We start from the raw sequence: 7,500 nt of genomic DNA on the forward strand, positions 1-7,500 counted from the left end.
GTATATGCAATGCAATTAATAAATTACCACACAATTAACAACTTATAATAATAATATACGAAAGTAAATTGCAAAACTCACAGTTTTCTATCCAAAAGCTACGGTCATATCACGTTCTTTAAGTACCGTGTTCCGTTGGTAGTCGACTCGCCGAGTCTACGAAAATACGATAATAAATTGTAATTAAAATAGATCCTAATCCAAAGGTGTTCTAGATATAGAAGACTTAGCGACTAAATCAATTTATTTTTCCTCGGAATAAACTGATAGCGTTTCAAAATTATAATCCCATTTAATAAATAACATTAGTCCAAATGTTATTTATTAGCTATCCAACTTAGCTAAATTAAATTAATTATCGAGTTAAATTGATAATTAATTTAATAAGTCACTTTTCCCTAATTTATAATTAATCTTAGCTCAAAACGTCAATTTATAACTTAATTAATTAACGATTTTACATTTCTTTAATTAAAACTAGTTTTCCCAAAACTAGCTAACTAGCTGATTTTTGGCTATTAAAACGTTTATTTAAAACGGCCCGGCTCCAAACAAACTTGACGTCCTTATAGTTCGCAATCCCGTCTACAACTTTCGTTTAGATTCTAAACTGAAATTATCGTCCTAAGTTGTCGGAAATTGATCCCGAAGTTGTTTCCTTAAAATTGACAGTTTTGGCCTGAAAACAGTTTATTACAGCTGCTGTTTCGGGCTTAGAAACAGAGCAAGTAAACTGGTTAACCCAAAAACAATTTGACATTTCTATAGTACAAAACGTCCTCTACAACTTTCATTTAGACCTCGGACTCAAAATCAAACCCGAAGATGTCGGAAACTAGCCTTGAAGTTGCTAGCTCGGGCTGTTTTATTGACAGCAAAACAGCCCTATGTTCTGCTGTTTGCAGCCAATTTTGCAGCTGTCTGGCCACTGTTTTGGCAGCAGCTGTCCTATACCTTCGTTCTTTATTCTGTAACGAACAAAACGACACCAAAATCGACTCATTCCGGCATTTCGTTAATCCGCAATTCGATTTCAAAGTTCGCTCCTAATTATACTTTTATAACAATCAAAACAGATTTTGACTTGTTCAAACCACAACTAATTCGTTTTTAATCCGTTCTTTTAGACTTTATTCTCCTTTAAACTTCGATACTTAATACGTCTTAATTCCGTCAACCCATATTACACTACCTACACTTTAACTTATAATACCAATCCATTTTTCTATCGAATTAAAGCGTTGCTAACTATCGCCGTTTAACCGTCAAACTTACGCCTAATTGCACAAACCAAAAGTTGCACGCACGAGGACCAAAGAGCGTAAATTTCACACTTTCCCCGACGGCCGAGGGCTGCGATGGCAGCCCTCAAAAGAGCGGTTCAGCTCTGCTCATAAGAGCAGAGCCGAACTCTGCTCTCTAGGCAGAATTCTGCTTCGGCAGAATTCTGCTCATGAGAGCAGATTTTCTGCTCTTGGTGAGCAGAAATTGCTGCTCACCGAAGCTATCTCCGGCCATCGGAATTCCTTTCCGACATACACCTAAGGTCAGCCATCACTCCATCCCTTTCTTTGCTCAATTTCACAACAAAATCAACTCTCAAACTCACCAAAATCACAAGGCAAACATCAAATTCTATAGCTTAAACATAAACATCAATTATCCATAAAACCTAACCATTTTCAATTCAATAAATCTTGAATTTAAACCAACTAAAGCTTGAATTGAAAGGGCTAGTATGTTTACCTTTTATCAATGAATGATTTGCCTTCAAAAATTGTGAGTTTTGGTGAGAATTTGGTGAAGATGGGAGTGGAGGTGAGTGTTCGGCAATAGGAGCTTCTAGGAGAGGGTTTGGAGGCTTCTTTATGTTTATTATAAAATGAAGAAGATAATAATTCTAGTGGATAATATGGTGGACACTTAATGGCTAAAGTACCAAATTAACTCAACAACTTTCCTTTACAATTTAGTCCAATTCCGCAACTAATGTCGTGTCAATTTTTAATACGACCTCGGAATTCATCAACATTTTCACAATCACTTCCGAATAATATTTTATGGACGATATGATATAAATTATTAGCTTGGGACTAAATTCTTATTTGTATTTTAAATTATCCTTAATTATTAATTAGTCCCGCTAATAACCGCTTCTAGCGAAATAATAATTTTCAAATTAAATTATTATTTCTCGACCAATTCAATTCATTTATTCTCATCATACTTCTTGACTTGAATCTCATTTCCGGCCTACTTGACATAATTTATTAATTTAGGCTTCGTGGCGCAATCTAACTCCTTAATTTTTTTACGGGTTATTACATTCACCCCCCCTTATAATAAATTCGTCCTCGAATTTAAACCTTTGCCACTTACTTAATCCATTTTAATGTTTTTCACACATTATTACTCCTCGTATCGCCCTTTATAACGATTACGTCTTTATAACAAACTCGTTCTTATTGTGTCCATAATCCTTATATAAACCTCTCATCTATGTTCTTATGAAGTTGCCACTTAATTCTCCGTTCAACAATCGCAACAATTTACTCCTAAACATTCTTTTTAGGAGTGTCTTATTTTGATATTGACCCGATCCAACTGTCTCATCAAAAGATATATTAGTTTTATTAATCTCGACGATCTTCCTAATACTCTTTCGTACAACAATTCTTTATTTACTTCTTCTGTCTGTGGTTGAATTCACAGAAGAGAAGTCTAATTTCAACTTTTTATTCTTATCCAAAACGACTACACTCTTCATAGGTGTTCTCGTTTCTTTTGTATAGTTTACACTTGAATAACGACCTTTGTTATCAAGGTTTTGATTCACTTTACAATGTTTGCTAATCTTCTTTAAAGATGTTTACCCTTTTCATAATTTCTTAGTATGATACTTACTAGCACATTCATGCCTAATGCGTGTTGTATAAGAGATGACTAATCTCTTCGTGAACTTCCTTCGTTTGCGCATAGCTGCTTCATATACGATTCTCGTAATGGTGGAATAACAATTGATAGAATAGCAATTGTTATCACATCAGGACTTTATTGCCATCATTTATTAATCTTCCTGTCCCATTAGTCTCACATTCTTTTACTCCTTAAAGTTGGTACTCGTTAATCTTTATTCGTTGTTCGCTTCCTTAATATTATCAGGGTAGTGTCATCCTGGACACCAACTTTGAACTTTTCCTTTTTAATACTTTTGGTATTAATCAAAACTATATTTGATTAATTAACCAATCAAATTGGTTAATTTATGGTTTCAAGTTACTTTAGACTTGTCCAAAATTTACTCTTCTAGCTCACCCTAACTGTCCTAATTGCTTATTCATAAGCGTTTGTTTACTAAACAAAACTGGTATTCGCGTAGTTCACAATATCTTTTACCATTTCCTTCTGTACTTCGGGTTGAAATTAAAACCCGAAAACTTCGAAAATTGGCCCGGAAGTCACTCCTAGGGCTATAGTTAATTACTTGTATAGGCTGTAGTTTGAGCCTATGAACTAAGCAACCAATCAATCCTTTCTTGAAATACATTTAGTTTTCTTATACCTTATCATTCTGTCTACATTTTTCGTTTGAAGTCGAACTTCGTTCGATATTTTCTTAATCCCCTTAAGTGTTCACCTATACTTTCCTTTTGTTGTTGAGTATAAGGTTAATCCTTCACCTTATCTCAAAGCCCATTCTTCCTTAGATTTCTTATTTTGTGATGTGTTGTTACTTAATGCATATTCCTTATCCCGAATTAGAGTCTTTTCTTGTCTTATATCCTTTAGTTCTTTGCTTCTCTCAATATTTATTATGAACTATCATTCCATAATAACACTATCGATTCTCTGTTGCTTGTTCTTCAAGGCCTTAACTTTAGTCCTAGCTCTTGTTCATTAAGTTGTACTATTCCTTAATGAATCTTTATTCCATTCCCACTTCTCATGGACTTTCTAGCTTATTGACATCCAACGTTATCTTTCTTGACGTCTCCTTCCTCCTTCGTTTTCAATCATGTATATGTTTACTTTCCTCTTTTGCTTTCACTGCGACACTCTGAATTTTTTTTTCTTCTTCTCATTTACTAACTATTGTCTTTATAGTTAGATTTATACGACCCTTTTTTCCAACAGTCTTATTCCTGTCTTATGATAGTTAGGAATTTCTTTTCCTTTACCACTAATCATATACTTCATAGCTTTATGAATCTCATGAAGTGCAATGCCTGTCTGGCATTACTCGATATGTATCGAGTCCTTATCCACGGCATATCTTAGCTCTCGATCCTTCATTTTGACTGTCTATATCAGACTGGTAATATCCTTTAACAATGTCCAATGAAATCCTTACCTTTCCTCTACTATATTTCTTGATCACTTTATACTTCTCGTCTTAATGCACATGTTGCTTCCCGATCCTTTTTATACACCTTATTCTATTGTACATATTACCTTTGGATCCTTTAATCTTAGTGAATATAGGACTGGTAACTCCTTTACCATCGTCCGGTGAAGTTCTTATATTTGTCTTATTGTACCTCGCGATCGTCTAATACGTTTTGCGATCATCGTGTACTTCTTGCTTTAATATCTCCCACCTCTACTATCTATAAGAGTTGGAGGTTACTCTTTCGTGTTCATCGACAGGTTGTACCCTTGGTCTTGTGCATATCTAGTTCTCATCTTCCTACCGACATCTCATCTACTAGTAAGGTTGATCCTATACTTAGATCAGCTCTATCCTTCTTGACACCATGTCTCTATGATTACATAGAAGTCAATTCCTTTTATCTTCTTGTTACTTTCTATATAACGTCTTTAATTCCATCCCTCGATTACCTTTATCGAGTGTCGCACCATATACGTAGGTTGTTTAAGCCATATCTGTGTCGATCATGTTAATCGATCTCTTCCTATTCTTTCGTCCATTTTTAATTTTTTTTTTATACTTCCTTATACATAAATACCTCTTATAGGTGTCCTTCTTTATTGTCTCTTGTTTTAGTTTGTCCAATAACACCTTCGTGTTATAGCTCAACCCATTGTTGAGTCTTTCCTTCATATTTCATTACATCCCTTGATGTCTATATGGCTTATTAGCCTTATCGATCATTTACTTGTTCGCTTCTTTAAGCGTCGTCGATCTATATTCTTGTTCTCCTTAGGGCTTATGTATTCGCATATCACGACTTCACATCATCGTGTCCGTTATCTATATCAATCCTATCTCTTGGTGTCGATGTTTTCGATCATACACCTAGATGCCGTTCCTCTTGATCGTCGTTGCACCTCTTACTCTCGAGGTGACTTAATTGCCTTATACAATTCTTACCCTCAAAGGTTCTACCTATGAGGTGTGGGCTATGTTCACCATTAAACTATCTCTATACAATCTTTTATATTTGTTATTGCACTTTGTTAAAGTTTATATATTGGTGTCACAGGAAATTCCATCTGGTTTTCTTACGTTTCAAATCAATTTGACTTTGCCTGCAGGGCTTTCAAAACAATTTCTTTTCAAATCAAATACAATTTCAATCATATAGTTTCAAAACTTTTAGTATAATTGTGCATCAGAGTGATGACACCTCTCATCACTAAAGAGTTGCTATTTAAAATTCTTTGAATTGCTCGTATCAGCGAATGCATGATGCAGAGTAAAATTATGGTTTTATATCGAAACATTTATACATATATGCTGATACTGCAATGTGTTTTCAATCATGTCTTTCATGCTTCCTATGGCACACTACATGTTGGGTCTGCGCACAATTATACTTTCAAAAAAAAAAAAAAAATCTCAAAGCTTTATTTCTTTTGTAAACACCATAAGTCAACTCAGACCGGAACTTCTGTGACATTTTAACTTTTCTTTATATGGCTTTTTATAAGTCTTATTGGTGTATTTTATTCTCGTTCTCTATCTTTCTATCACATACTATCAAGCTATGTTCAGGGCATAGCTCAAGTTATTTGTGCATATTTGACATTTTGTAGAGTATGTCGAACTCTTTCAATATATGTTCGATGTGTGTTCAATGTATGTTCTCTACGTTTTGTTCCCTTCCTAAAGGAATATCTTAGGTTATGCACCTAGGTTCTCATTCTCCCTAGTGCATCGTCTATTCGATAACGATCTATGTCTAATACGATATGTTTATACCATAATGGCTTGCCGTATTGGCCAAACCATAGCTACTAAGAAATATGATAGCACAAAGCATACGCATCGTACTTGAGGGTGCTTAACTATATTCGTCCCGTTCTCAAAGCACTATTCCTGATCGGCGATCTCTGATTCGCTTCGGGCTATTTCTGGTATACGGGAGTTACATTCTCTCCGTTGACATAGCGTGTCGCTGAGCCTCGTCTTGCCCAGACATGCTTGTGAGAGGCCATGTCTCACATGTCCTTCTCCGTATGCACATTGCGTATGCATACTATATTCTAATAATGAAACACGCATCCTTATCGCATATACATAATCCATATAGAACAAACAACGTTTCACAAAGCAATCGATCATATGGACTCTTGTCTTATCGAGGAGAGTTAGAAGTTTTGAAACAAACGAGGACCTATCAATGACATGACTCGAGTCCTATAGCTGCAGTAGTTCATAGCTTAACCTAGTGACAATGTCAAACCTAGGTACAGACGATCACATATAAGCAATGGCCTATGAATCTAACCATTGCTCTGATACCACCTTTTTTTCAGGTGCGGTCGTAACCGATATGGACTCCGTCCTATCCCATAGGGTGACATCCATATGTACCTATCAGAGCACGCATTACCATACGCTCTAGGGCGGAGAGCCTCACTTCGTCACAGATCATGAGTGAGAGTTCCCTAGAATCGGAACGGTCCCGGGAGCCCCGCTCACCAGCCGAACCTCCCATCCTTTGCTCTGATACCACCTTTGTCACGACCCAAAATTGAGGGCCGCGACCGGCGCTAGGGAATGGGAGTGGTAGCTCCGAAACCCGTAGCAAGCCTAAAAATCACTATAAATTTTTCGCGAAACATTCTCAAAACATTTTTATAAAACTTCTTTAAACGATACAAAACAATCTTTAGAAATCAGGGTCTTACAAAGCGATATCTCATATCAAGCAATGCCCTGTTTCTCATATATATATAAACGGTTTTAAAGCGCAGTCTAAAGCCTTTATACATATCAGAGTATAAACAAAATATTTAAAACCGTTTGAAAAAACATAATTACACTCTAGGACTCGACTACTGCAGCACTACTGATTGGTTCCTTCTTTCTGTACACGCGGACTTCTGGAACAAGGATAGAAGTCCGTTACATTCGATATTATACACCTGAAACATAACACTATTGGGGGGTCAGACAACGCTGAGTGAGTTCGCATTTACTTAAGATATTATAAATATAAATTGCATAAACATATATTAAAACAAACAACAATATTTGATCCGATGAAACCCTAATCTTAAATTCATATTATTTCCTATCTGTATCCTACTCAT

At 35.7% G+C, this 7,500-nt stretch overlaps 2 long non-coding RNA genes across 3 annotated transcripts in view; both read right to left on the reverse strand.

Annotated features, from left to right (window-relative positions):
- Positions 1 to 2,044, reverse strand: part of LOC130015656 (uncharacterized) — a 3,015-nt gene extending 971 nt beyond the window's left edge. Inside the window, exons 1-2 of the long non-coding RNA XR_008790974.1 lie at positions 1,747 to 2,044; positions 82 to 156 (exon numbers count right to left, since the gene is read on the reverse strand). This is a non-coding gene — a long non-coding RNA (uncharacterized LOC130015656). The remainder of the gene's footprint in view (positions 1 to 81; positions 157 to 1,746) is intronic.
- Positions 2,045 to 6,691: 4,647 nt separating this feature from the next.
- The window catches only part of LOC126688064 (uncharacterized), a 3,354-nt gene continuing 2,545 nt past the window's right edge, over positions 6,692 to 7,500 (reverse strand). For both annotated transcript variants that reach the window (XR_007644184.2, XR_008790911.1), the window contains one exon: positions 6,692 to 7,345. This is a non-coding gene — a long non-coding RNA (uncharacterized LOC126688064). The remainder of the gene's footprint in view (positions 7,346 to 7,500) is intronic.

This window comes from Mercurialis annua, linkage group LG6 (assembly GCF_937616625.2).
Source record: "Mercurialis annua linkage group LG6, ddMerAnnu1.2, whole genome shotgun sequence".
NCBI classification, from domain to species: domain Eukaryota; kingdom Viridiplantae; phylum Streptophyta; class Magnoliopsida; order Malpighiales; family Euphorbiaceae; genus Mercurialis; species Mercurialis annua.